The sequence below is a fragment of the Callithrix jacchus genome, chromosome 15 (assembly GCF_049354715.1).
Source record: "Callithrix jacchus isolate 240 chromosome 15, calJac240_pri, whole genome shotgun sequence".
NCBI classification, from domain to species: Eukaryota; Metazoa; Chordata; class Mammalia; order Primates; family Cebidae; genus Callithrix; species Callithrix jacchus.
In genome coordinates, this window is record NC_133516.1 from 80036582 (window position 1) to 80064366 (window position 27785).

At 49.2% G+C, this 27785-nt stretch overlaps 1 protein-coding gene across 29 annotated transcripts in view; it reads left to right on the forward strand.

Annotated features, from left to right (window-relative positions):
- Positions 1–749: 749 nt before the first annotated feature.
- Positions 750–27785, forward strand: part of SEMA5B (semaphorin 5B) — a 120420-nt gene continuing 93384 nt past the window's right edge. For 28 of the 29 annotated variants that reach the window (XR_013527592.1, XR_013527593.1, XM_078351955.1 and 25 more), the window contains exon 1: positions 750–997. The gene's annotated coding sequence lies outside the window, so the exon portion shown is untranslated. Of the gene's footprint in view, positions 998–1458; positions 1691–27785 lie in introns of those variants that run through there. The other variant, XM_078351971.1, reaches the window with a different exon arrangement.

Consider the following 27785-nt stretch of genomic DNA (forward strand, 5'->3'; position numbering starts at 1 on the left):
CTATCGTTCTTCACAATTCTGTGGCGTGCGTATTACCAACCCCAGTTTACAGTTGAAGAAACTGAGGCTTGGAGAGTTTCGCTCAAGATCGTACAGTTTGCAAGGTTAACCCTAATCCGGCCAGTTCTGGCTTCCCAGCCCAGCCCAGCAGCTGTCTAGCCTCTCTCTCTGCCGCTGCAGGTTGTAACGGCTCTTCCCAGTTTTACATGCGGCCCCTTCCCCTTCAAATCCACAGGCAAGAAGATCGTTCCGAACTGACCCGGCTGAGGAATGTGGGAGTCCGGAGTGGGGTTTGGGGGAGCTTTCTCAGGCTCGGAGTGTCGGAGTGATGGGGTGGGCAGGCCGCGCGGATGCCCCGAGAGGATGTCACATTCGAGATGGGGTGACCGAGGACGGCAAGGCGGGATGTGGCAAACGGTGGCAAGTGCTCGGGGGACTAGGTTTCGCCACTGGAACGCCAACCGGGGAAGGGGCTTCGGCCCACCCTGCAGGTGGTGACCAACTCCGCCGGTTTCGGGCGGGAGTCGGCCGCGCGTCCGCGGGGTGCAGGGCGCCCCCTGGCGCTCCTCCGCGCGCCTCAAAGCTGGCGGGTGCAGCGCCCGCCGCGGCAGGTCCGCTCCAGCCCCCTCCTCTTTTTCGCTCCGGCTTCCCTCCTCTCCCCTCGCTCGCAGCTCCTCCCCCACCACCCCCTCCCTCCTGCTCCCGCGGTCTCCTCCTCCCTGCTCTCTCCGCGCGCCGGGTCGGGAGCTAGTTGGAGCGCGGGGGTTGGTGCCAGAGCCCAGCTCCGCGGAGCCGGGCGGGTGGGCCGAGCGTTCAGCGGCCTCGGGGAGTCGGAGCTTAGCGGGCGCTGGCCCGGGTCTGGACTGCACCGGAGCGCTGAGAGCTGGAGGCCGTTCCTGCGCGGTCGCCCCATTCCCGGACGGGCCGCCAGCCCTCCTGGTTCGCCCCCGCAGCTCTGCGCCGCAGGGAACCGGGCACCTGCACCCGCCGCTCGGAGGTGAGTCTCGGGAGCCCCAGGCACTTCCCCTGCGCAGGTTGGGGCTGCAAGTTGCAAACTTCAGCAACTCGAGTGGGTAGTGGGGTAGAGAGGTAAGGGTCCAGGCTCTGGTAAGTTGAAGCCTGGTAGATGAGGCTGCAAGCGGAGGACAGGGGGTCCCTGCCTGGGCTTCCGCGCCTCCCGCTGCCACCTCGGCTTGAGAGCCCTCTGTGCTGCCGCGTTCCCGCCGCCCCCCAGCTCTGGGTCCCGGTTGCGCTTGGCCCTGCCCGGGCTGCGGTCGGCGCATCTGGGCTGCAGCGGCGATGGAGACTCGGGACCCAGGCCTGGAGAAGGCGACCGACGAGTGAGGCTGGGGGATAGAGGGGCAGAGGTGCGGAGATGGAGGCTCAGGGAAAGCCGGCGAGTAAACAGCGCGGAGGGAGAGTGCGGGCGCGAGGCGCATGGGAACGCGTGGCCCTCCCGGAGTGTGAAATCTCCCGCTCAGGGACGTCTCCGCTCCGCCGCCGCCGCCTGCGGAGCCGCCTCCCGGATTCTTCCCAGGCCCCTCTCCAGGACACTCTTGCCCTGGCCGGGGCCTGCGGAGCGCGAACTCTGCCCGCCAGGCCCCAGGAGATGCTGACTGGGCCGGTGGAGAGGGGTGCGGCAGCGGGAAGCCAGGACGCGAGTGGCGATTTCCGATTTCTGTTTCTCATGGTAATGTGTCTTTGTGGTTGGGGCTGCCCATTCACTTTCCGCTCACGTCCTGCGGGAGATCCAGCGCGGAGGGAGGGAGCGGGGCGGGGGGCGCTCGGGCACAGGGAGGGATGCAGACGAGAGTGGGGATCTGGGACCCGCGCGGGGCGGGAACCGAGAGGGAAGTGGTTGCAGGACCCGTGGAGGAAGAAGGCGAGGCTCTAGAGGGCCGGGCCCCATCGAGCCGACTCCTTTGCCCTCCGCAAACTTTAAACAAGGAGGCGGACCACCTGCAGCGGCGTTGTTGCCCCCTTCTCCCCCACCCCCAGCCCAATCTGTGGGTCATTCCGACTGCCCGCCGCGCCAGGCGGAGTGGGCCCTGAGTCTGGCTGGGGAGAGAGGAGAGCTGGATTCTGCCCGTAACCCCCTGCGATCCTCCCCAGGCTTTCTGCAGGGGGTGCGGGGTGAGAGCAGCCAGAACCGGAGGTCTGCTCTCCATGGGGTGCACTCCTTCCCGGCCAACGGAATTGGGACTAGGGGTTTGGAAGCTTGCCTGTGTCTAGACCCCACCATGATCCTATGTTTTCTGGCCCTAACCCCATTTTTTTTTTCTTCAGTCCCCAGTGAATCCAACCTCCTTCCACGTTTTTCAGGCACCCCGACCCACTTGGACCGAAGGGCCTCTCCACAGCCCTCCCTGCCCTCTTGCTCCTCGGCCTCCTCACTTCCTCTCATCTTTTTAGACTATTCTTAACAATCAGCAGTGGCCTCTCACCTTTTCTAACCCGGGACAGATGACCTTGAGGAAGGGACTGGCGGGGAACATGAACCTTAGAAGTGGACCTCGCAACTACAGAAAAGGGGGGCAGATTTAAAAGCAGCTTGGAAAGAAACAGCCAGTATCTTGCCCCAAGTCTAGATTTTCAACGGAGGAGGAAAGGAGACAAGATACAGGAGCGATGGGGGAACTTGCCACTTGGTCACTCATGGGGTGCTGAGAACTGCTCTGGGCCTTGGGGCTGGTGGTAGACCACTCTGGAGGCAGGGCTGCCTCTGGCTGTGCTGTGCTGGGAAAGATATGTGTAGGTGAGTTTGTCTTTCCAGGGGAGCTCTTTTCTCCATATTGACATCTCCCACCACCAGCTTGGGAAGGAATGGCGGATCTTCTATCCCTCTTCTTTTTCCAAGCAGCCAATGCCAGAGCCTTCCTCCTCCAAAGCCAAGAGTAGTGACCATTATCATGACATTTAGGCACCTACTGTGTGCAACACACCTTGATAAATGCTGGTAGATAAAAAGAGGTAAAGGGCTGAGCTCATGCCCAGAGACGTTGCTAAGTTGACCAGTTTGATACTGAGACACTTGTCTATGTGTTTGGGGATGGAGAAGATGGAGGGGAAAATGCAGTGGCTGTACAGGCAGCAAGGTGCCTAATGACCCAAGGGTTTTGGAGGGGAGCCATTAAAGAAAGCTTGATGACTCAGGTGGGACAGAGAGCTGGGCTTACTGACTCTGTCCTGAGATAGGACAGCCAGCAACTTCTTTCCCACTAGTGAGGGGAAAAAGTTCCTTTACCATTTCTAGGGTCAGACTAGAAAAGCAGAGAAGCTGAGAGGTCCAGCCTACCACTGTAGATTGCTACCTCCCCATAAGGACTGGAGGAGCCTCAGAAACTTTCTAGTCTTCAGGTAAACTTCCTGGCTTGTTTGAAAGACCCTCCACTGGTCACTTCTTATTGATACTCAAAGCTGGGAGAGGCCCTGGAGATTGCCCATGTCAGGGGAATCACAAATTCCAATGCCTACAGAGGGCAGGCAGGTCACAATGTGTTGATCAGGCAATTAGAATGGTTCAGCTTATGGACAATTGGGAGTTCAAAGTCAAACTGGCCAAGTGAAATGGTCCAAACAAAATCAATTAACAGCCTTTAAGTAGCCTGATCCCTTATATCTATAGATTAAGAAATTAAGATTCTAAGAAGTGATCTCATCTGCTTCGGATGTACATGTTATCTTATCTCCCTGTACCTTCAGCATTAATCAGAATATCCCATGGCCTGGTTCTACCTCTGACCTTTTGGACCCTTGGCTCACCCTCATTCTCAGTGCCCACTAAGATTCTCCTGTGAGATGCTAAGTTCCTTAAGGGAGCTATCTTGTCTTACTCAAATCTGAACACATTACACCCACTGATACAAGGTTCCACACGCAGATCCAAGGCTGGAATTCAGATCTCCTGTCCCCTTTCCCACTAGGAATCCAGTGGGTATAAACCAATTTTATTATTTACAAAAAAGAAAAAATTCAATCATAACTCTTTGTTTCATCTAATGTAGCAAAACGGTTAGATGAGATAAGACTGGAAGCTCACATTAGATGTTTGCATATTCCAAGGAACATCCAGAAGGCCCTGATCCCTGAGTGGGGATCTAAAAAGAGGAATGGGAACCCCAGCAAGGGGATGGAGGAACAGCAGACACTCATGGATGGAGTATGTGTATTTGGGAAGATGATGCTATTGGGTCCAATTACTTTGAACACTGACGGTGACACTCCTAACCTTAGTCTTGGTCACCCCCTTATATCCAGTTATATGAGCTAGCAACTCAGATCATTACCAGTCAACCAGTTCACCATTTCCATTGATGATTGAGTTGGTAGATGGGATAGAGAGGACAAAAAGACAAGATCCCTGATTAGAAATGCACGTCACCTTGTTAGGCTGCCTTAAAGAACCCAGAGCTGAGTTCTCATGCCCCATCACCCACACCCTGGTAGTAGACAGATGTTTCCCATGATCTTCAAGTGTTGGCCTTGTCGCTGCCTGGGTACAGGGTAAAAGAGACCATTGGTGGCAGTAAACCCCTGTGTTCATTTTTTCCTAAGCACTTACTATGTGCCAGACACTCTTTTAGGAGCCGTGGATAAAACAGTAAACAACAAACGCCTCTGATCTCCTGGGATGGGGTGAATCAGTATGACTAAGAGTACACAATTATCAGCATTGTGATAACGTGATGTTATCTGTGATGGAAGTTACTCTGGGTTTTACTCCCCTGTGGGTTTGTCTGGGAGACCCGATAGTTAATGTGGAATTGTCCAAAGACTTGGAGTCCAGGGTTTTGGGGGAGGGTGAGAGGGCTAGGATCCATCACCTTAGCTGTTCCCTCTCTGTGCCTCAGATTCCTTGCTCATCAAAGCTAAACACCTACACTGTAACTGTGGCATAGATAGAGGCAAAGCCAAGTGCCTGGAGATCTGGGTATCTGGCACTCTGGGGATGACAACTGCTTGGAGGGAGTGTTATTTATACTTAAGGATCTAAACCCCAGTGGGGACCATCCTTTGCCTCATTCATTCACCTTCATCACTAGCTTGTCTTTATTTCGTGTGTGTGTGTGTGTGTGTGTGTGTGTGTGTTGGAAATAGTTCTAAAGAATGAGTTTTCTTTACATTCAGATCTTAGCGTTTGAGTTTAGCCATCACTAAGTTGGCCTTAAATTTATGACCACACTTAACTAACTTGGTCTGAAATGTATGGCAAGAGGCCAAAGCAAATGCCTTGACTAATGGAGTTCATTGAATTGACAGAATTGAGCCCTTCATTTATAGCTGGTGTGGACAACACCTGGATCTTTTCCACTGGCATCATGCTCTACTTTTGCAAACCCCCCTCTCTGTGACTGTTGGTTTGATGACATCTGCCTTAGCTGAGGAGATGATCCTCTAATGGGTAATCTGGAACAGGATCTTTGCGTATGCCATTCTTTATTTCAGATGGATCTCCTCCAAGACTTCCCTTCTGAAGAAATTTCTTTTGTAACCAGCTTGAATGCTAGAAAATGGCAGGGAGAAGTTACAGCTGAGAGTCTAGTTGTGAAAGGAAAGAGGCAGGAGGATGCTAAATGTTGTGTGGCTCTGCCATGCCCCTTTCCTTCCCTTCTGTTTAGTGAGCACGAGAGATGAAAACCAAAACTTGCAGAATGGCTCCTCAGTCCTGATTTGAGTTGGGGACTCACCAGCAAGAAATTATTCGACTTGGTGGCTTCAAAGTGGAACAAAAAATGAGGATGCTTTTCTGTCCAATTTGCTGCTGGGTACAGTAGAGAAAGCAGAAGGAGCCCTGGGATAGGGACTGGGGGCAGGAGAGTGACCTTGCACTCTCTGGCTGTTGGTCTACTGATTCTCCTCCACTCTCCGACTTGAAACAGAAGGACAAAGATTCCATTGGGCTTTCCCTGAGTCCACAAAAGCTTTAAAGGCAATGCTGTATGTGCTGAATCCCACCATGACACTGTCCTCATTGATCTGCGTTTAATAAGGATGACTTAATCAGACTTGCACATGGAACTCATTTGAATTTGAAGCCTTGTTGATAGTATCAGAGTATCTTTGCATCTGAACCAGGATTGTCTCTGGCCAGCATTTTCTGTGACGGGAAAGGTTGGTACTTGGAGGGTGATTGGTGACCATCTGTCCTGCCAGTCCCCTGAGGATCAAATTAGAGGTTTCAGTTACGGAGCAGGGAGGCTGGGTTAGAAATGAGGGAGGCTTTTCTGCTTGAGCACCTCTCCCAAACCACTGGGTACTTCATCTGTGAAAGGGAGGTGTTCAGAAGAATCCCAGAGCCCTTCCTTGAGTCAGTGGTTTTGAATGGATATTGCAGTCGCTTTTTGATTTTCCAGGAGTGGCTCATTCACTTTTCTGTGGATTCTTTGTGGGGAATGTTAGTCTCAGGCTAGTTTCCAGTTACCATCCCACCCCCCTGTTGCTAACCCATCTGACCAACTGCCAGTCAATGCATCTTCAGAGAATGCATTTTCCTTTTTATCTCAGCCTGAGCCAAACGTCATTTGGAAGGTAAATCTGCTGTATATTGAGGCATACATGTGCATATAAACATACTCATATACATGCACACATAAATATATGTTTAAGGCATTGTAAAGCTGTGTGTTACCAGTTGACCATTGTATTAACTGCAGTGCTGTCCCAGTTCCATTGCTCTGCCAGAGCTGATGTGAGCTTGCTCTGGGAGGGAACGTCAGGGAAATGGCTTGCAGGGTAGCAATTTAGATCCATCCCTATTTGCCAACCCCACTGGTCTACCTGAGCCAAAGCTCCCTCCCTACTCCGATAGCCATTGTCCCAAAGGCCCCCCAGGAGCCCCACTGTTAGGAATACAAAAGAGCTGCAGTTGGCTCTTAATTATTCAGGGAAGGATGGATCCAGTGTGTGAAGCACCCAACTCAGGCCTCTTCTTTCCCTTCTTTCCGTGCCTTGAGTAACTCTATATCTGTAGTGAGAAGCTGGGGGAGATCTTATCATTTAATACAAACTTTTGTTTCTAGCAGCCACCTCCCTCTGCTTCTTTTCCCTCGAGGCACCTGGGGGAAACTAGGAACCCTCTCCGAGAGGCCTCATCCACTTAAAGCAGATTACTTTTAAGGTTTACACATTGCCCTGTTGGTTGGTGTGTATTTCTGCCCAAAGGCAGGACAGAAGAGGAAAATACCACTAGCTCAGGCTGATGCAGGGCCAGGTCCCTGCAGATTTCCCAGGACCTGGGCTTTCTTTCCTCATCCCTTTTGTAGAGCCTGGACTTTCAGTGTTTGGCATCAGGGTACCGTGGATCCCATCAAGAGTCTTAAGTGTAGAGCAGTGTCCGTGCGGTAAAGCTCCAAACAGGCAAGGTCTAAGGAGCACTTCTGTTAATGTCCCCAAGGCTGAGGGTAATGTTTCTGCATAGACCAGGTCCCTTGGGGCACCTGCTCCCTTTCAGCATCTCTCCAGGTTCCAGAGTGAGATCTTCCTCACTCTCCTGCTGGGCCCTGTCCAGAGAGAAGGCAGCTGTGAAGTGGGGTGAGTAGCCTCAAGTCTACCTCTGTATACAGGTAACAGTGGCTTGGTCCAGCTCAACACTAAATTCATTGGCTTCCATAAAAATCACCTGCAGAGCTTTAAAAAATACATACTTGACAGCCCCATCCTAGAACTTAATTCAGTTAGAATTTCTGTGGGTGGAGCCTGGGCACTGGTATTTTTTTGAGCTTCGAATAGGCAGCCATGGTTGAGAGCCACTGACCTAAATCTTCTTTTCTAGGCTCTACCTGGCCTCATGCCAATGGCATGCAGAACCTCTTAGCCCTCAGCCCTTCTAAACAGCCAGGTCCTTTCTAATGGGTACCAGCTACAGCTCCTGGCATTCAGATCATAGCTACTGTTTGTGTTCTGAATTTAATGACTTTCTATTATAAGCTGATTGTGAAAGCTCCTGTCTGGTTACTTCCTTTTGGTCATTTTTCCTTAAAAACCATTTACAAAAGTAATGAATATTCATTCAGCATTTTGTGTGTTTTTGCTAGATAGGTATGTAACCAAATTGTGATTGTACTCTGTGCCGTTTTGTAACCAGCCTTTTCATTTAACAGCAAATAGTGATAATTTCCCCACGTCCTAAGTGTCCTACTAAGATGAGCTTTATAATGGCTACCTGCTATTCCATCATATGGATGCACCATAATTTATTTAACAAATCCCCCGTGGTAGGACATTTAAATTGTAAACCATTTTTCACTATTATAAATAATGCTGCAGTGAACATCTTTGCACATAAATCTTTGTGCCTATCAATGATTATTTCCTCAGAACAGATTTCTGGAAGTGGAATACTGATGCTTTTTCACATGGACCATTTAGATCATTTTTGACTGACTTCCTGTAGCAATAAAAAGTTTTTGGATTCAGAGTTTAAGAAACACTTTTCACTGCACTCCTCTGAGGCTTCACTCAAACTGCTTCCTCCTCCCTGATTTGAGGTCAGAATCCCTTGACCTAGCCTTGTTCCTAGGTTCTGCCTCCAGAATAGTTCCATAGAATGCTGCCTCCTCCTTCTTACAAACTCCTAGGCTGTCCTGCCCCCACCTCCAGCATCCTTGTTTCTCCTTTCACCTGCTCAGTCCTTTCATCTTCATACATCCAGCCCCTGAACTGTAACACTCAGTGCCTTCCAGCTAGTGTTCTGTAGTAACAGCTGTTGTTTATTGGGTTGTTACTATACACCAGCCTGCTAAACTTTTTACGTGTATTACTTCTTTTAATCCTCAGACGGAGTCTCTGATCACCCAGGCTGGAGTGCAGTGGTGTGATCTCGGCTCACTGCAACCTCTGCCTCCTGGGTTCAAGCGATTCTCCTGCCTCAGCCTCCCGAGTAGCTGGGATTACAGGTGCCCGCCACTGTGCCCGGCTAATTTTTCTATTTTTAGTAGAAACGGGGTTTCACCATGTTACCCAGGCTGGTCTCAGAATCCTGGGCTCAAGCCATCCGCTTCCCTTGGCTTCCCAAAGTGCTGGAATTACAAGCATGAGCTACTGTTTTTTTATCTCCACTTTCCTCATGAGGAAACTGAAACCTTGAGACATAAAATGATGTACCCACGGTAACACAGCTAATAAGTAATAGAGCTGGGATTTATACCCAGAGCCTACACATTTAACCACCACATATGCTTTTCCCCATCCTCTTGGTGTCAACTCTTGGCTTGTTTTCAACAAGTTGTTCGCAAATGTTCCCTCAGCATCCCATGGACATATGCTGTGTCTTTCTCCAGCAGAAGTGGGGCATTTCCCAGTACAAATAGCAGGAGAGCGGGGATGCTATTCATCAATGCCCCCCTTTCCTTTTTACTTCCTGGGTCATGACCTCATCCCCTTTATCCACATAACCCATGCTAGAAAACATTTCTTGCTCCTTCCTCACTGACCAGCTGCCAAGATCCCAGCATGCCTTGCAGCTGAGCAGGTCCAAGTTGTGACTTATTCCTATACAGCTTCTCCAGCCAGTTGAAAGGATTTGGGTGCTCCTTTCCCAGTATGGAATATAAGGCTGTCATAGAGGCATGCTGTAGTAATGACAGGGAATAGGCAGTTTGACTTCTGGAAATCAAATACTGCTTAAAGTGGAGAATTGGATGTATTCTTGCATTCTGGCCTCTATAACATTGTCATTGCTGAGAAGGTCAAGAAATGGCAACCGAAACTATCCTGATTCAATTCTGACCATGATCCAGAACTAGGTGACAGGATATGATAGGACAATCAGATGAAAGTGGCCACATACACCTGGTGTTTATAATAGCCAAGGAAAGAAACAATGTGCCCACAGACCTCCCTTAGACTGTAGGAAGTCTGACGTGGGGAAGTATGATCCTATGATTAGGGATTCTAAAAGGGAAGACAGTTTGCGGATGGTGAGATTCTGGAAGACGAAGCTTCACATTTTTATCCATGGCTTGGATGAAACTGGAGTAAGCGTAATCAAATTTGTTGATAACAAGGCCATGATAGGCAGCTCTAATAAAAGACAGAAGAAAGATTCAAAACTGATTTCAACAAACTGGAATGCTGGGTTTAAACTAACAAGATGAAACCTAACAGCAGCAGATGGAAAGTCTCATCTAGATTGTAGAAATTAATTACTCAAGTTCATGAGTGGATTGGGACAGACCTGATTTGGTTAAGGTCCTGAGAAAAAGATCTGGGGGGTTCAGTTGTGCACAGGCTTCATCAGAGCTGACAAGGTGATGGGGTGGCTCAAAGAAACACCATCTTAAATGGAGCTGAGAGAAATGTGGGGTCCAGATTGGGTTCTTCCTGGTCATTCTGTGCTCATTTCTGAATATGGATTTGAGAGGGGACCCTGCCCAACTCAGATGGCATCTGGCATCAGAAGGAGGTTCAGAAGCCCAGCCACGAAAGGTCTGTTGAAAGAAGCTCCTCTGTTAAGAGAGGGAGAAAATGCTGAGGGTGACTGTGGTCAACCACAAAAGAAGCAGGACTTCCTATGGAAGAAGATACTCATCAGCCTGGGAGAACCAGAAGAGCCCAGAGTGAAGAGTACAGGAACTGAGGTTTTGTAGAATGCAATCTTCCCAACCAGATGGATTCTAGGGAAGTAAACTTCTGTTTCAGCACTGACCAGCAGTTCTGATGCCTGGCTTTTGGGGTGACTCCTGCCCTGGGAACAGATGGTCATCTAAGCGGTATAACTCTATGTCTTTGTGGCTCTGAGGCTGGAACACCACTTCCTTTCCTGATTTATTTAGAGCAGCGGTTCTCAAAACAAGGCCCCTGACCTGTGGCATTAGCAGCACCGGAACTCGTTAAGAATGCAACATTTCTTGAGTCGTGGCACCCCAGACCCACTAAATTAGTAACTCCCAGCCTCAGGCACACCAAAAAAACCTTTTTTTTTTTTTTCTTTTGAGACAGTCTCACTCACTCTGTTGCCCAGGCTGGAGTGCAACAGCACAATCTCGGCTCACTGCCGAGACCAGGCTAGATTCAGCTCACTGCAACCTCCACCTCCTGGGTTTAAGCGATTCTCCTGCTTCAGCCTCCCAAGTAGCTGGGATTACAGGCATATGCCACCATGCCTGGCTAATTTTTGTATCTGTGGTAAAGACTGGGTTTCACTGTGTTGGCCAGGCTGGTCTCAAACTCCTGACCTCAAGTGATCCGCCTGGCTTGGCTTCCTAAAGTGTTGGGATTACAGGCATGAGCCACTGCGCCGGCCAACCTATGCTGTTAAAAACGCTGCAGGTCATTTTGTTGCACGGCGAAGTTGGAGACACTGCTGTAGACCACGTTAGGTCATTCTTTCTGTTGCTGGATGCGTGCGGTGCTTATTTGAAACTCACAACCTGCAACCCTTTACTAGGGAAACATTGGAGAACCTGGGAACGAATGTGGGCTTGAAAATGAGACAGACTTGGCTTCAAACTCAGTGTGGCTGCTTTTTGGGTGTAAATTTTGTGTAAGTACCTTTCCCTTTCTGAGAATCCTTTTTTTTTTAACTGTAATATGAGGAAGGGCTGTGTTTAAAGGAGGATTAAATGAGCTCATTATTTAATAATCCTGGGAAGTATAGTCAGCCCTCTGCATCTGTGGAAGCCATGTATGGATTCAACCAACCTCAGATTGAAAATATTTTTAAAAAATGCTTATGAGGCAGGGTGCAGTGGCTCACACTGGTAATCCCAGTATTTTGGGAAGCTGAAGCCAGAGGATCACTTGAGCCAGGAGTATGAGACTAGAAAGACTCTCCCTATCTCTACAAAAAAAGGTTTTAAAAAATTAGCTGAGTATGGTGTTATGCACCTGTATTCCTGGCTACTTGGGAGGCTGAAGCAGAGGGGATTGCTTGCAGCCCAGCAAGGCTGCAATGAACTATGACAGCATGGCCGCACTCTAACCTGGGTGACAGAATGATATCTTGTCTCTAAAAAAAATTAAATTAAATTTTTAAATGTATCTGTACTAAACATGTGCAGAGACTTATTTCTTTTTTCCCTAAACAAAGCAGTATAACAACTATTTATATAGTACTTATGTTATATTAGGTGTTATAAGTAATCAAGTGATGATTTAAAGTATACAGGAGGATGTGCATAGGTTTTAGGTAAATACTGAACCATTTCATATAAGGAACTTAAATATCTGTGCACTTGGTATTTGCAGGAGGTCCTGGGACTGATCCCCCAGGTATACTTAGGGACCACTACATCTTCTTACTGGCATCACAATTGCTTCTCCTACAGAATACTCTCTTTGCGGTGAGCTCCCCCTGTGCCCCTCAAAGAGAGGTCTGGGTGTAGGTTCCTCTGTGTCCCCTGACAGCACACACCAATATGGGGCTCCCTCAAGTTAGAGATCAATTATGGCTTCGGCTGCCAGCTCCGCAACTCCCTGGACAGCAGAGAGTCAGGGCAGCTTTCCTTCCTACCTTCATCCTCCTGGGACCCTTATTCTGTGAGCATGGGCAGGTTCAGCTCTCCAGTGGACCTGGGTCTCACCAAACCTGATCTTCTGAGGCCCAGGAGTCCCTGCGTCAGCACACAGTTTAATCAGCTGAAGCCATGGATGAACAGTCTTGAGGCCCAGACATTGCATGGGTGGCCTCTAACTTTAAATAGGTAAGAAGCTCGAGCTGCTGTTATCAGGCCTGGCTGGGACTGTGAGGGGACCCTCTCTGAAGCTGCAAGTTGCCTGAGTCTTTAGCATAAGTCTCTACTGAGTGGTCTTCTGAGAAGCAGGTGGAGTCTTGAGTTTCTCAGAGACAGAGAGCTCAGGTCCCCATGAGATGGCCCATGCGATGTTTTGGGCAACACTTCCTAATAGAATTATTTTATTCCTCTGAAATCTGTTTCTCGCCCTGTGGGTTCCATCTCTTCTCCGTGTGGTTGGCTCTTCATCCCTCTTCCATGCCACAGCTCTTCAAACATTAGAAGCTGATGTGCCTCCCGCCTCTTCCCCACTTCGGCAGTCCTCCTCTGGCTTGTCTCTTCATCTCTGGGAATAGGATTCAGAGGATCTCCCACTTCACACCCGGACCAAATGTGGCCCTCTAGCTAAGGCCTGACCAGCATACCCTTTATCAGCTCAGATAGTCTACCTTCTCTTAACATAGCCTCAACTCTGATCTGGCTGTTTTCAGCAGCCACACAGCACTGCTGATTTCTACTGAGCTCACAGCCAACCAGCACCTCTGGGTCTCTTTAACATAATGCATTCAGCCGCATCTTCCCAATTTTACCTTTGTGTTTGTATTCGTTTTCTAGGTTAGCTGTAACAAAACACCACACATTGAGGGGCTTAAACCACAAAAACGTACTGTCTTCCAGTCCTGGAGGCCAGAAGTCTGAGATCAAGGCGTGGGCAGAGCTCCTTCTGAGGGATATGACAGAAGCTCTGTTTCCTGCTTTCCTTCTGGCTTCTGGTGGTTTGCTGGCATTCTTTGGTGTTTCTTGTGTGAGAAGCATCAATATAATTTCTGCCTTTATCTTTGCAACACGTTCTCCCTGTGTGCCTATCTGTCACCAAATTTTCCTTTTTATAAGGACATCTGTCATATTGGGTTGGGGCCCATCCTCCAGTGTGACTTCATCAAACTACACCTGCAACAATCCTGTTTCCAAATAAGGCAATGATCGACATGCAGGGGCTTAAAACCTGGGGCTTTGTAGCTTCGAGGGAGGACACAGTTCATCCTACGACAGTGCTGTAGTTTTTGACCTCCTGTTAGGAACTTTACATTTTTCCCTAATTCATTTTATCTTGAAATAATCTCTCCAGCTGGTGAGGATACTTCGGATCCTGCCTCTGTCATCCAGTGTGTCTGCTGTTGCTCCCAGCTTCAAATGCTTCTTGTATGTTGATCCAAGGAATTGCTAAGAGGTTGACTGGGGTGGTGTGGGTTGGAGCTCTACAGCATGGCCCCTGGACACTTCTCTGAAAGTGGCCGGGATCCATTGCTAAGCCCCCTGGGGGTACAACTGTGCAACCGGCTATACGTCCCACTAATGCTACTGCCTTCTAGCTTCCCCTCTCTAGCTTATACAGAAGGATTTCATGAAGAGCTTGTCAGATGTTTCATTTAAGATCTGCTCCATGGGCAAACCCCACTTCCCTTGTCTACCAACGTGGTGACCCTGTCAGTGGAAGAGTTGTGCTTTGCCCGACTGGACTCTGCTACCAAACACACACTGTCTGCTGGTGATGTCAGTTGCTCTTCTCAGACACCCACTAGCCTTTGTTTAGAGTTTCCACAGGCGGCACATTGAATTGACCTCTGTGATTTGCAAAACCCTCCTCAGACCCCTTTATGGAAGTGAGGACCGCCTGGCCTACTGGAGGCCTCCCAGCTGCCCTAGTGCTTGCCAGGATCCTATCAGGATTCCTGCGAGATCAGGAATCTACAGCTGGTCTGAGCCTCCTTTGCACGTTCCCTGTTCCCTGGATGTGTGTCCCAGTCAAGTGCCTTGAACACATTCAGAGCAGCTGGAGCTTCTGCCGGCCTCTCACCAGCCTCCAGCTTGGCCCTCCTGTGCCCAAAGCTCCTCTCACCGTTTCCTTCCTGTGAAATCCCACACTTTGATAGGGGAGACAGAGGCCAAGCTGAAGACAGCTGTAGGATGCACCAGAGAAGTCGCCCAGATTGATGGGCAGCAGCCTTGTTCCCCTTCAGCATCCTTTACCCTCCAGCTCCCCTCTTCCCCGAAGCCTTTCCCTCTCTCCTTTCTATTCTGGCTCTTTGACTCTCTGGGGTGAGCACATAAGTGAAGATGAGGTGTGTGCTTCCAGGGGCTGGACTGGGTGCGTGAATCTGGCTAGATTCGGAGCAGGGAGGAGTGCTAGATGTGAGGGCCTCAGACCCTCTGCTGAGGAGTGAGGCTTGGAAGATATCTCGGGTCAGAGCCACACAAACATGGGTCTGAACATCTGCCTTGCCATTTACTGTTAGAGTGGCCTTTGGACAAATTATTTCTCCTCTCTGTTTCCTCATAAGTAAAATGGCCTAGTACATACTTCAGAGGATTGTCTTGGGAACTGAATGACACAAGTTCCTTTCTGTAAAGCAGGTCAGCAGGAAAAGCACCTGGGACCTCAAGGTACCAAGCGAGCCAGTCCTTTTGCAGAGTGGACTAGTGAGCTGGAGCCCAGGACTCAGCAGTTAGCAGAAGGGGGTGGATATTGTGGGGATTTTCTGGTTTACTGAGAGCTTGCACTGTAGCAGCCTATTTTAAAAGCTGCATGTGTTTTAGCTCATGGAATTCCTCACAGTACCCCCATTTTACAGATGGGGTAACTGAGCCACGCTGAGATAGGGAGGCATTAGATAACTAGTAAGCCAATCCCAGGCTTCCAAGCCATGTGGCCAGTACCTCCCACCTCTCCTCTGTGTCTGACTGATGTGTTCTTTTCATTCCCCCTTTTCCTTCATTCATCCCATTGCCTCCATCCCTGGCTCCATCCTGCAGGACCCTGCATTGAAAACAGTCCTCACGCTGTCTCCTCCTCATGGTTGGGTTGGGGGCAGGAGGCGACTCAAGGCTCTGTCCATCTCTCGGGGCACCTCTCCAGGCAACTTCCAGGAAGCCCTAATCACATCCAGGTCAGTTCTCTCCACTCCATCCAACTGTAGAAGAAAGGATGTCATCAGTTAGACGACAGCTGATGGAAGGCAATTCTGGCGTGGCCTGTCTGGACAGCTTTAGGACTGGCAGGAAGGGATGAAGGAGTAAGAGGAGGGGGGAAGGTAGTGTGGGTCCCCCTCTTGCCTCCTGCAGCCCTGAACCTCTGGATGCAGGATGAGAGGAGGTGAGGTGTTCCTCTTGGCAAGATGGCTGCACACCTAATTAACCCGTGGCTTTGATTACACTTCGCAGTCCAGTCCTGCTGGGAGGGAGGATTGTTCAGAGATTGTCACACTGGGCTAAATGTCTGCAGCTGTTTCCACTTCAGGAATGCTTCTCCTTGAAAGGGCAGGATGGGGGAGGATGGCTCTGCACAGACCTGGGGCCTAGGTGGGGTAGGGATGGAGGGGCTGTGCCTGTGGCTTTGCCCTGGTCATCTGCTGGGGAAATCTCCCTAACCTAGGGTGAAACTCAGCCTGGTTTGGTGCTGTAGCCTCCTCCAGGGGCACAGAGGAAAATGGTGGTGGGAATTGGGAGAACATGGGGGAGAAGGCATAAGAAGCCTTAGGGGTGGGTGAAAACCTTCAGCCCCAGGGAATCTGATGGGATCTGCTTCTTATTCTCAAATAACAGCCACCATGTGTAAGGACTTACTACAGACCAATCTGTCACTGAAGTGCTCATACAGGCCTCTGAGGGAGAGATGAGCCCCAGTTTACACATGAGGAAAAGACCTCAGAGAAGTTAAGAAGCTTGCCTAACATCTTGCAGGTATATAGAGGTAGAGGCAGGATTTGAAGCCAGGCCACAGTGAAGCTGAAGCATGCTCTTTCCGCCTGACACTGGGCCTCTCCCGTGGCTCCTGCAGAGCACAGTGCCAGGCAGAACCTGGGAAATGCATGTGGGGATGGAGGGAGATTGGAAACGATGAGGTCAAGCATTTCGAGGAGGCAGGGTTTCTTTGCAGGGATGTTGTTCAGAAGCAGGGTCATTGCTGGGAGCCTCAGAGGGGGTTTCTCATTCCATGTCCTGGAGAGGTGATGGGAAGCCACTCTACCCTTCACCCCAGGAAGTGCTTTCTCAGCCAGCATTGCTATGGCCACCTCCTCTCTCTGGCCCTGCACTGGTTTCCAGGCTGTCCCTATTCTGTGGCTTCTCTGGGATAGCAGCCTTGGTGCCTGTCCCTCTGTCCGGAGCTTGTGTCCTAGGAGCTCTTTCTGAGCTTCCAGGATGCAGGCAGTAACCCTGAGTTACAGACTCTGCATGTGTATGCTGAGTAGGGCTTCATTTCACAGAGGCCCAGAAGTAGAGTCTGCTGTCCTGGGGAAACCCCAACTTCCAGCCGGGCCTGAATTCAAGATTCCCCCATTCTTGGGCAAAACCCCAGACTCCATCTCAGACCTTTCCATATTCACGGGGAATCTGGGTAAATCAAGGCCTGGGATAAGCCCCGATGCCCCGCAGTCTCCTACACTGAACTGCACAACGCTGACCTTGCTCAGATGTGACAGAGACTGAATGTGGTGACCGTGTCTTGGATGTTCAACGTGACAGTCATTCTGTTCTCTAAACACAGGCTCCCTAATCTCCAGAGGATCATCCCAAGAGCTGTTTCTTCATCTCAAGAATGGGGAAACCACGGCTCTAATAGCTAAGTCACCAACCTCAAGACACTGTTTCCATTGCTTTGCCGCTCTGATGGGGGTGGGAGATGGCAGCTTTGGGAGGAAGGGGCTCGGGTGTTACATGAGAAGAGGGCATTGCTATACATCTCCGCCTGCTTCTGTGTGCTCAGGAATAGCCTCAGGGGCTGTCCACTTGAGAGTAGCCTCCCAGGACAGGTTGTTTGCCCCCATCTTCACAGGAATGGCCTGGCCTCAGTGACAGAGCCCATGACTGCCCAGCCCAGACGTTCAGCCCGATTCACACCTGCTATTTGCTGTAGAGGTCTAGGGTGGTGAGTCCCAGCTAATTCACCTTCAGCTGCTCTGGGCTAAATGATGATGATACTAAGAAGCCTTTTTTTTTTTTGAGAGGGAGTCTCCCTCTGTGGCCAGGCTGGAGTGCAGTGGTGCGATCTCGGCTCACTGCAACCTCTGCCTTGCGGGTTCAAGCAATCCTTCTGCTTCGGCCTCCCAAGTAGCTGAGACTACAGGTGTGAGCCACCACGCCCAGCTAATTTTTTTGTATTTTTAGTAGAGATGGTGTTTCACCATGTTGGCCAGGATGGTCTCCATCTCGTGACCTCGTGTTCTGTCCACCTCAGCCTCCCAAAGTGCTGGAATCCCACAGGCATGAGCCACCATGCCTGGCCAAAACCATTTTTCAATGGACCACTTCACTATTGTTGAAGGACATTTGCATCCTCATTTACTTCTCCCAGAAGCCACAACTTCCCTTTCCTGAATTCCATGCCAGACACTATTCTAATGCCTTCTGTATATTATCTCACTTAATTCTTATAATTACCAAGTTCTGACTTTGGTACTGTCATACCCATTTTAGAGGTGAAGAAATTCTCCAGAAAGAGTATGTCGAGGGTCATATATCTACTAAGACGCAATTTTAAACCCCTGTCTTCCAATTCCAAATTCCATGCTCTGTCCCATCCTGCCACATGGCCTCTGCTGTTGGTATGAGTATGCTGGGGGATTACAGGGTGTCCCGCCCTGGTCCTTAGCCCTGGGGTTCCAGACCTCCTGAAGGCACTCCCTGCCCCTCACCCATCCAGAGCCAGCCACCTCCAGTCCTCCATGCCCCACCATCAAAGACAGATTCAGTTCATCCAGCAGGGAGCTTGGGTATCAGCATATATTTTAGGGCTCCCGGTGAATCAGGCACCTTTTCCTGCCTTTGCCCTCAGCGCTTGGTGCTCCCTGTACTGCATCACCATGTGGTCTCCCTGCTAGGAGCTCCATTTCCCAGGGCAGGGACAGAGCAGTGCTTGTCTTTGTGTCCCTTTGCCCAGCCCAAAGCCAGGCACCGAGGCCTCGGTAAATGTGTGTTAGTTATTGTTAAAAAGAGAGCTAAAGCCATAAAACATCCTGGTTTCCCCCTCTTGTATCTTTCTTTCAAAGCCTGGATGGAGCATCTTCTCAAAAAGAGGATCCTTGATTTTCTATTTCCACTGTAGGGTGAAGACCGTAGGTCCTGAACCCCTGCAGGATTCAGGGTCACTTGATGAGCCTCAGTGGCTGGAAATGAAACAAGGGACACTTGTTGTGTGGAGCAGCCATGGAATAGCATGGTCTTTCTTTTTGTTTCTCTCATTCTCTCTCATACACACACACACACACACACACACACACACACACACACAGAGAGAGAGAGAGAGAGAGAGAGAGAGAGAGAGAGAGAGAGATTTTGTACTCTCTTTTTATCCCTGATGTGTTCACAGGACACTCCCTCATCCCACAGAGGAAGCTTAGATCATTAAAACCTGCAGAGGTAACACAGACCTTTCCCTTACTCACAGTCCCCTCTCCCAAAGACACCCCCACTGTGTGTTCTTCCCCAGAAGGAAGTGAGGAAATGGAGACAAAAGTAGGGAAGTCTCAATCCCTACTCCCTGCACTGAGAACCCCTCTCCAGAGAGCGGAGAGCAGAGTGTGGGTGCAATGATAGGGGTCTGAGTAAAAGCTCCCTTTCATCTCAGGCTGAAACACTGAGCCTTGATTTCCTGCCAGCCGCTCTGTCCATAAAGCAATTGCCCTGCCACTGGTCCACCGGGTTCGTGTCTTATGCAGCCTCATTGAAAACTGGGTGGCATTGATGGAGCAGGCTGTGCTGGGCAGCTCGGGTTTCCTCTGCCCAGGAGCCTGAGCCACATCAAAGGTGCACCTGTGGTGGGGGCAGGGCATTGCTCTAAGGGCTGTCCTTTGGTGACACCCAGCCTTGGGCAGCTGTTGCCCCCCAGCTCCAGCTAAAGGCATCTGTGCCCCTCAGCTCCTGAACCCTGAGCCCAGGGGAAAACCCGGCCATGTTGGTTGACACCTGCCTGCTGCTTGGATGGCCACGCCTCTCTCCCCCTGTTTTTAAATGGGCCCTATTTGGTCCTTCACCAAAAACCTGCACCTGACTCAGCTGGCTCCTGGATTGTCTATGTTTTTTCTTGCCTGCCAAACTTTCGAATATGTATCCCCTACCTACTGCATCTGTGTAATCTCCCGAATTTGACACAACCTCTTCTCAAAACCCTGTCCTTCCCAGGCTTCCTCCTGACCTGCCTCCACACCTCATCCTCATCCTCTCTTCTGCCTCCACTCTCCTCCCCTCCCATTCAGATCCCACCAACCCATCAGAGTCATATCCAGCCAAATGTGATACAAGAGGCCCTTTCTCCTGGGCCCCCAACTCTGGAGTGGCTTCAAATAATACTTTAACAAATACCCACTGTGCACCTACAGGTGCCACATATTCTTCCACTGCTTTGGGAGGGGAAAGAACTGGAAAGAACCCTGTCCCCATGGAGTTTATATTCTAAGTGTGGGAGATAGAAGAAACATTGTTCAGTTCTCAGTTTGTTATTGATTAAAAGATCTTCAGAAGCCAGACCTTCTGAAGCTAGATGTTAACATACAGGCAGATAAGTTGCAAGTGATTTTTACCCAGGAGAGATGCAAATTATTTCTGTCCAGTAGAAAAGATGATGACTCCAAAAGTTATGGCGTTATTGTTCTGTAGGACAGTATAACAGACTTATTTCTGCATGCCTTTGTTGATCATACAAGCCCGTGTTCTTCACGTTCTTCTGAGCCAGCTTTACCATTCCTCATTAATGAGTTAAATAAATAGACATATATGAGAGAATTTGGAAATTATACTTTGACAGTGGCTTATAAATTTTCTGTGTCTTTCCTTAGTTTGGTCTGCTGCCTGGCATGGATTAGATGTTTATGGAATTGGATTTATACTGTACTTGGTGTCTGTCTTAGTCCATTTTCTGTTGCTCATAACAGAATACATGAAACTAGGTAACTTATAAACAAACAGAATCTATTTCTTACTGTTATGGAGGCTGAGATGTCTGAGGCGGAGGAACTTCATCTAGTGAGGGCCTTCTTGCTGTTGGAAATGTACAGAATCCCAAGGCGGTGCAGGGTATGACATGGCAAGGGGGCCACGCATGCTAATGTGCTCACTTAGGTCTCTCTTCCTCTTCTGGAGGGAGCCATCAGTTCCCCTCCCATGATAACCCATTATCCCACCAATGAACTAATCCATACATAAGAACAGTGCTCTCATGATCTGATCACCTCTCAAAGGCCCCACTGCTAATACTGCTACATTGAGGATTAAGTTTCAACATGAGATTTGAAGGGAACGTTCAGACCATAGCAGTATGGATAAGGGGAAGAATCAATGTTTCAATTGAGAAGTGCTTAGCAGATGTCATTTAGCTCTCAAGTGAGGGTGGAGGTGGACAAAGGAGGTTGCCCTGGCTCTGGCCTCCCTATGTTCTACCCTAGAGAATGAGGGGAGGGTCAGGGTCTGTATGTTAGAGGTAGTCCCAGGGGCTATCTAGTGAGCCCTTGTCCACTCTCAGCTCCTGAGAGCAAAGCCGTGACCCAGTCCTTACATTGAGTGGGGCGGAAGGAAGGGGGCAAGAGCAAGATCTGCGTGCATGAATAGGTGTTGGGGGGCCAGGAGGTGTCCCCAAGGGTATGCTGGCTTGCAAACCTGCCCCATGCTTAGAGGGCATGGGTAACATTGTAGGAATGTTCTTTTATGTCTAAACATTACCACCCTCTCATTCCTCATGCTTTTCTGGGTGGGAAGTTCTCCTTTATATTTTATTCCAATTATTCCATTATAGTTTAGGCCCCGGGGATGCAGAGAGGCTGGAATATCTGAAAATGCAGCTGGGATTGTAGTAGGAGGGCTTGTTTGTGGTGCAAAGCAGATGCCCTTTTCATCTGAGCGGCTGTGTTTCTGTTCTGAGAACGGGGGTGGTGGTGGTAGGGGATGTGTGTGGAGCAGAGCTGAACATAGATGGGGGGAGGGTGGTAAGGATGATTCTGTGGGTTCCCAGGCCTGGCAGCTGCTCAACACAGAAGACCAAGGCTTCCCTTGGCTTAAAAAAGCCCAATTGCCATCCTGGCTCTCTCAGCCTCCCCTCCCGGAAACCAAAGCAGCCCAGAGTTAGGGAAAGGGTTTGCCCCACCCCAGCTCCCCACGCCCCCCACCAAGCTTCCAAATCTCCCAATTCCCAATCTCAGCACTCAGTGCAGCACCAGCAAGCCTGTTGGTTGTTGTTTAAAAGGTTGTTGTTTAAAAAAGGGATTTCCATTCAGTTTAAGGGTTGAATGATTCAGTGTTTTATTTAAATGGGTATGGAAAAGCTTTACTAACATCCTTTTCTCATTGGAGCTGGGATAACCTAATCAGTGGTGGGGGCCACTATTTGGGGAGCATTGTTAGTTCCTGGAGACTGAGGGTGATGGGAAAGAAAGGGCATTTCTTCTTTTCTCTCTCTTTCTTCATTTTCACGCTCCTTACTTGTTAGTTACTCTCATCTTCCTCTGTTTTCCCCTCATTTGGTTCATGTACCACCCAGCAGCCACCCGCCAGGTGTCATTTACCAACACCAGACACTGGAGACGATGAATGAAGGATCACTGTTCACTGGGCTGGGAGTGTCTGCAGTTTTCCCAGCTGCAAACACTCAGCCCAGTGGACAGTGATCCTTCAAGAGCGGACAGGGCATCGTCACATTTTTTGTGTTTTGAGCCTCACGAGAACTGGGGAGACAAGCCAAGGCAAGCCTTATCCATCTTAGGAGGATGTCGAGACTTAGAGAGGTTGCAGAACAGCTCCAAAGTCACACAGGTGGTGTTTGGTCGAGCCAGAATGAGAAGAACCTTCTGGGTAATGGCCAAGCCCATTGCTGGCCATGCAGGTGTGGGCTGGCAATCAAAGATTACAGGAATTGGTGAGATGGAGACAAAAATAGTCTGTATAGTGGGCAGGCCCCTGGGAGCAGGGTCTCCCTGAAATTGGAGTGTTTCAGGGATCAGCATCAATATCTCCATTGCCTGGAAAAAAGTTAAAAGCTCAAATGACCCCCTCAGGCCAACTACTCTTTCATCCCTGGGAGTCACATTCTGATAGCCAAGGAGTCTTGAGTCCCTATTTATTCTCTATTCCACCTTCCTACCCTCAACCTCAGCCAGTTACAATGAAAGGAATTGGAGTTAAACATACAATGAAGCCTGGGCAACATAGCAAGACACTATCTCTCTAAAAAAGAGATAGGGCAAGACCCTATCTCTGCCGGGTATGGTGATGTACACCTATAGTCCCAGCATTTTTGGAGGCTGAGGAGAGAAGATCACTTGAGCCCAGGAGTTTGAGGCTGTAGTGAGCTGTGATCACATCATTGCACTCCAGTCTGGGCAGCAGAGCAAGACCCTGTCTCTAAATAATACTAATAACAACAACAATAATAATAAACATCAAATGAAGAACATTTCTTCAGTGAGACAGGATGGGGTGGGGAGTCAATTACAAAAGGAATTTGTGAAGTAAAAACTGGCATGATGTCCTTTAATAGATGACAGGTAATGTCCTTTCTGGCTGAGGAGGACTCTGGTGCTGTCAGGGGTGGGGACAGGTAGAGGAAGGCTGTGGGCAGGAAGAGGGTGTTCAGGGGAGCAATGGGGCCTGAGTGGTGGATTGGCTATGATGCCTGAGTGAAATTGTGCTCATCCCCAGAAGGAGTGAGTGCTCAGGGCTTCCGCCATTCCTCTGACCTTTCATGCTGGCCTTCCTGAAGGCAAGAGAGGCTGCAAAAGAGATGGCCTCTCAGAGTTCCATAAGGCCCTGGTTCTCCCATTCAGGGAGCTTTTCTTACAGAGTACTCTGGATTTTCAGGGAGGCAGTGTGAGGTTTGGTCAGGCTGATCATCAGATTTATTAGGGGAACTTTAAGAAAAGACTGAGTATGGGCCCACCCATGAGATTCAGATTTAGGTCTAGGTGGAGCTGGGAGCCTGAATGTTTGTTCTAAAAGAGCAACATCCTAATCCAAATACCAACTATTTGTTCACTGGAAATGAGGTGTAATCAATTTCCATCAGTATGGAGGAGCCTGGTGGGAGGCCAGCCGAAACATAGTGCTGCCTGGCTATGTTATATTTGCAGTCTGCACCCTAAATCCCAGCTCTCCAGAGAAGCTGAGGTGGGTCACTCTAAAGTGCGAAGTTTTCTAACTCGCTTTAGATTTGCCTCTTAAGCAACAATTTTACATTGTTAACCATTGCGTTTGTGGTTCTCTATAAAATGTGTTATGTGCCTCCCTGACTTCTTACACAGAGTAATGCAAGCATAAAGTAACCTTTTCTTGGTGTCTCAAGGATATGTTAGGAACCTCAATTAATGGACTGGACTGTGATTCAGCGGGGTGTATGGGACAATTTGCTTACCCAAATGGCCTCCTGAGGTTTTGAGTTTTGTGCCTGCTCTTTCCTTTTTCCAGCTGTGCCTCTTGCTGATGGATGTTCCTGCTTGCTAGATACAATGTATCTGCCTGAAGCAAATTTTTCTTGACTTGTAATTTGCATTTCTTAGATGGGCTTGGACATGGATAACTAAAGTTCTTATAACTGAGTAGGCACTTGTGGTAAACTTCCCATCATCCTGTCCACACCTCCTCCTGGAATAGCGGCGGTGACACTCGGGATTGCCCAAGGAGATGGCCTTGACAGGTTTATGGGTACATATGCTGTACAGCTTTAGCAGGGGTTGGGGCCATGAATGGACACATGATACAATTTTGACTAATGGGATTTGAGAAGAGGTTTTTGACTGATTTCTAGGAAAGTTCTTCTTTGTCAATGGAGAGCCAGCAGATGTCATTCTCTAGGTAGATGTTAAACAAGGAAGGCTGCCCTGATTGTTCTTGGCAGCTGAATTACAACTTCAAGAACTTTATTTGGGGAGAGACCTCCTGAGGATGGAGGAGAATGGCAGGATGTGGAATTTTAGCGGCTGGCAGAGTGGAGAGATGGAAAGAACCTGAATTGCATGGTTTTTTTTTTTTCTCTAAAGCTCCTCTCATGTGAATTGTTCTATTTTCTTTGCTTTAAGCCTCTGAATTGAACTGGGTTTTGGGTTACTGGAACTAAAAGCATGCCAATGGTAAATACTGAGTGGATGAACTAATAGTGTGTGGGTGTAAGGGGAAGCCTGAGGCTTTTTAGTGGGGGCACTTTGTTACTGTGTTTCGGTTTCTCCAAAGGTGGTTTTATGTTTTGATTTGGAAGTAGGCTTATTTCTTTATGAGATTTTTTCCAGGTGGGTAGCGACTGCTTTCATTAACTTTTGTGTTCCAGTACTTTTCACAGTGCCTTGCACTTACTGGAGATTTAAAAAACTTAAATAGACTTGAACTCAGCTGTCTGCGTGCGTCTGCAGCGTGCTTTCCCTCCTTGGTGGCAACTATACCTGCTTGTTGATCATTACCCATCATGCTCACTGTGATGATAGACATATGACACACTATCGATGCTAGTAAATTTTTTGGTAGTGCTTTCCAGCTTTCAAAGCACCACCTCTTCCTCAGTCTCTGGAAATAAGTAGGCCTGAGGTCATCACCATTTTACAGATAAGAAAACCAAAGGGCCGTGTGTTTACGTGACATTTGATTTTCTGACTAGTTCTCAACAAATTTAATTTGGAAATGGCATCCAAAGCATTTTTCTTTGGGAAAAAATAACCCTATGCTCAAAAATGAATCCCTCTTTTAATATTTCTCCTAAACAATTGCTCCAATGTAAGACATGAATGACTTATAATGATCCATCTGCAGGTCGGGGCTTTAGGAGACCGCTGTGGCTGGGGCTTCCCCTGACTCCCACAGCTGCCCTCCAAAGAACTGCAATTTGCTCTCAGGTTACAGCTCTTCAGGATTCTCAGCTTGAGCTTCTCACTTAGCTAATTGGTGCTTATTCTTCAAATTGGGTTGTTTGCTCCAGTGGAAGAGAAGCAGGAGTTTGTATCTGCCTGCTCTTGCAAGCTTTGAAGAAGCTTGAACTGGGAAACTTGGGGTGTCTCTTACTCAGAACGTGTGCTCATGGTGATTAGCCACAAAAATGCATTTGGGAGCAGGACGCTGAGTAGGTCTGCTTCTGAGGGAATGCATGCTTTCTCCTGTGTCTGTCAAGACTGTGACAGGCTCCTTCGGAATGCAATGCATTGGGTTAACGGAATAGTGAAACCGGCATCCCCCATCTGTGATGCCTGTCTGCCTGACCCCAGCAGGGGGCTCCAACAATGGTGCCCTCCAGCTGCCTCTTCCCTTGCTGTCTCCCCATTGCCCTATGGATTTTACCCACGTGTGTTTTCCTGCACCTGGATTTCTCCATCCCTGTGCTCACTGGGGCCTCTCAACATGCTGGGATGCACAGACTATTCTGATTCTTGTGCCTTGGTTGTCTTGCTGATTTGTCTTTCACTTCAAAACACCTACAGAAATTATTGCAGAGAACACTTATTTTGACATTGTTTCAAAAATGGCATTGCATGTGTATCTGATCTCCTGGAGGGAAAGGATTGGGCTTGACATTGCTTTTGGAGAAATGAGCAGCACTCAGCATGCACCTTATCATGTAGAATTTAGAGTCATCAAAGGAGTTTGTTACCCAATAAATGCCTGAGGAATGTCATCACCTCTTCTTTTTGCTTTATGGATTCCCTGTGCTCTCTCCTCCTGCCACCTTGCCTGGCTACTCACTGTGAGGTTGAATGCAGGTGTTGCCAGGCCTGGGCTTTTAAGGGCATGAGTGGCTATGAACTTAGCTCATGTCTAAATGCATTCTTCAGTACATTATAAATATATTCTGGATTTTTGGTCCCTGGGAATTATGAAGGGGAGAGAAGTAGGAAGAGAAGAGTTGGATGGAGTGGGGCAGATGCATTGAGTATGATGGGAAAAAGCTTTGTAGATTCCTCCACTGCCCCAGTGGCTGCAGCTCGTTGTGAATTTTCTGCTACCACCAGCTAAGGTTTAAGAAAAACAGTGGGGGTCAGGGTGGGGGTAGTTGCCTCTCCAAAATCTATGGTTCTTGGACTTGTTTGTCCTTTTCTCCGTGATACTCCTCCTGCTCCTCAGGCCTCCACAGAAAAGCTCACCCTCAGAGCGACTGAGCTGTGACCAGTGGCTGCCACCCACTGTGTGAGCGAGAGTGGGGATGCTGAGGTCATTCCCACGTTTAGACTCACCTGACGTTTCCCTTCAAGCCTTGGCTGTCTGAGTTGATGGCCTCCTCCCACTGCCTTTCCTTGTTCTCCAGCATCACCCCTTACCCCCCGCTGCATCTTGCTGGGGCCCAGTACCCTGAGCTCTGGGGGGGCTCTTGGATATGAAATCTGCCCTGCTTCTCCCAGGACCACTTCCTTGGGCTCAGCCAGCTCCCTGTCTAGTGCAGTCCCTTGCAGAGCAAGGCCAAGCCTCTGGGATTCAGTGTGAGTTCCCACTTCATCCTTATTTCTTGCCTAAGATGGTTCTCCACCTGGAGTGAATCCACTATCACCATGTATGCAGGTGTCTGAAAGTGTGGGGCTGTACTGGATATCAAGGTGACTGGGTATCACCTACTGTCATTTGGTGGTCCGGGATGCTAAATCCTTACAGTTCACCAGGAAGGTGCATCCCTCAAAATAATGCCATGAGCTCCCCTGTTAAGAAGCATTGTGCACCCCAGGCTGGAGTTCCGGCTTTAGTCTTCTACCGCAGCAGGGTGTTGGAGTCACAGTAGGTTTGAGTCCCTGGGTTTGTGTTCCTGCTCTGCCACCTATTGGCTCTGCTGCTTTAGTTCCCTAGCCTCTGTCTCCTCACCTGCACCATGCGGTGATGACAATGCCCCCACTTAACAGAGCTTAGATAGGGTTAGATTTGTGAATACACCTAGAGCACTCTGGACAGTGCCCATTGTGTGCCAAGTGCCATAGAGGCATTGGCTGTTTTGATGCCCTTTTTGGCTTCTTCCTGCCGGGCCTCCAGGACTACCCCTTTGGTCTCAGGTTGAAACTGTTGTCCTGGAACTGCCTCACCAACGACTGGGCCCATGGCCTCCATGACTGAGAGAGAACCTTGGCCGAGGGTTGGCACTTGTGCCACCTCTGGGACCTGCTCCCCTGTCCCATT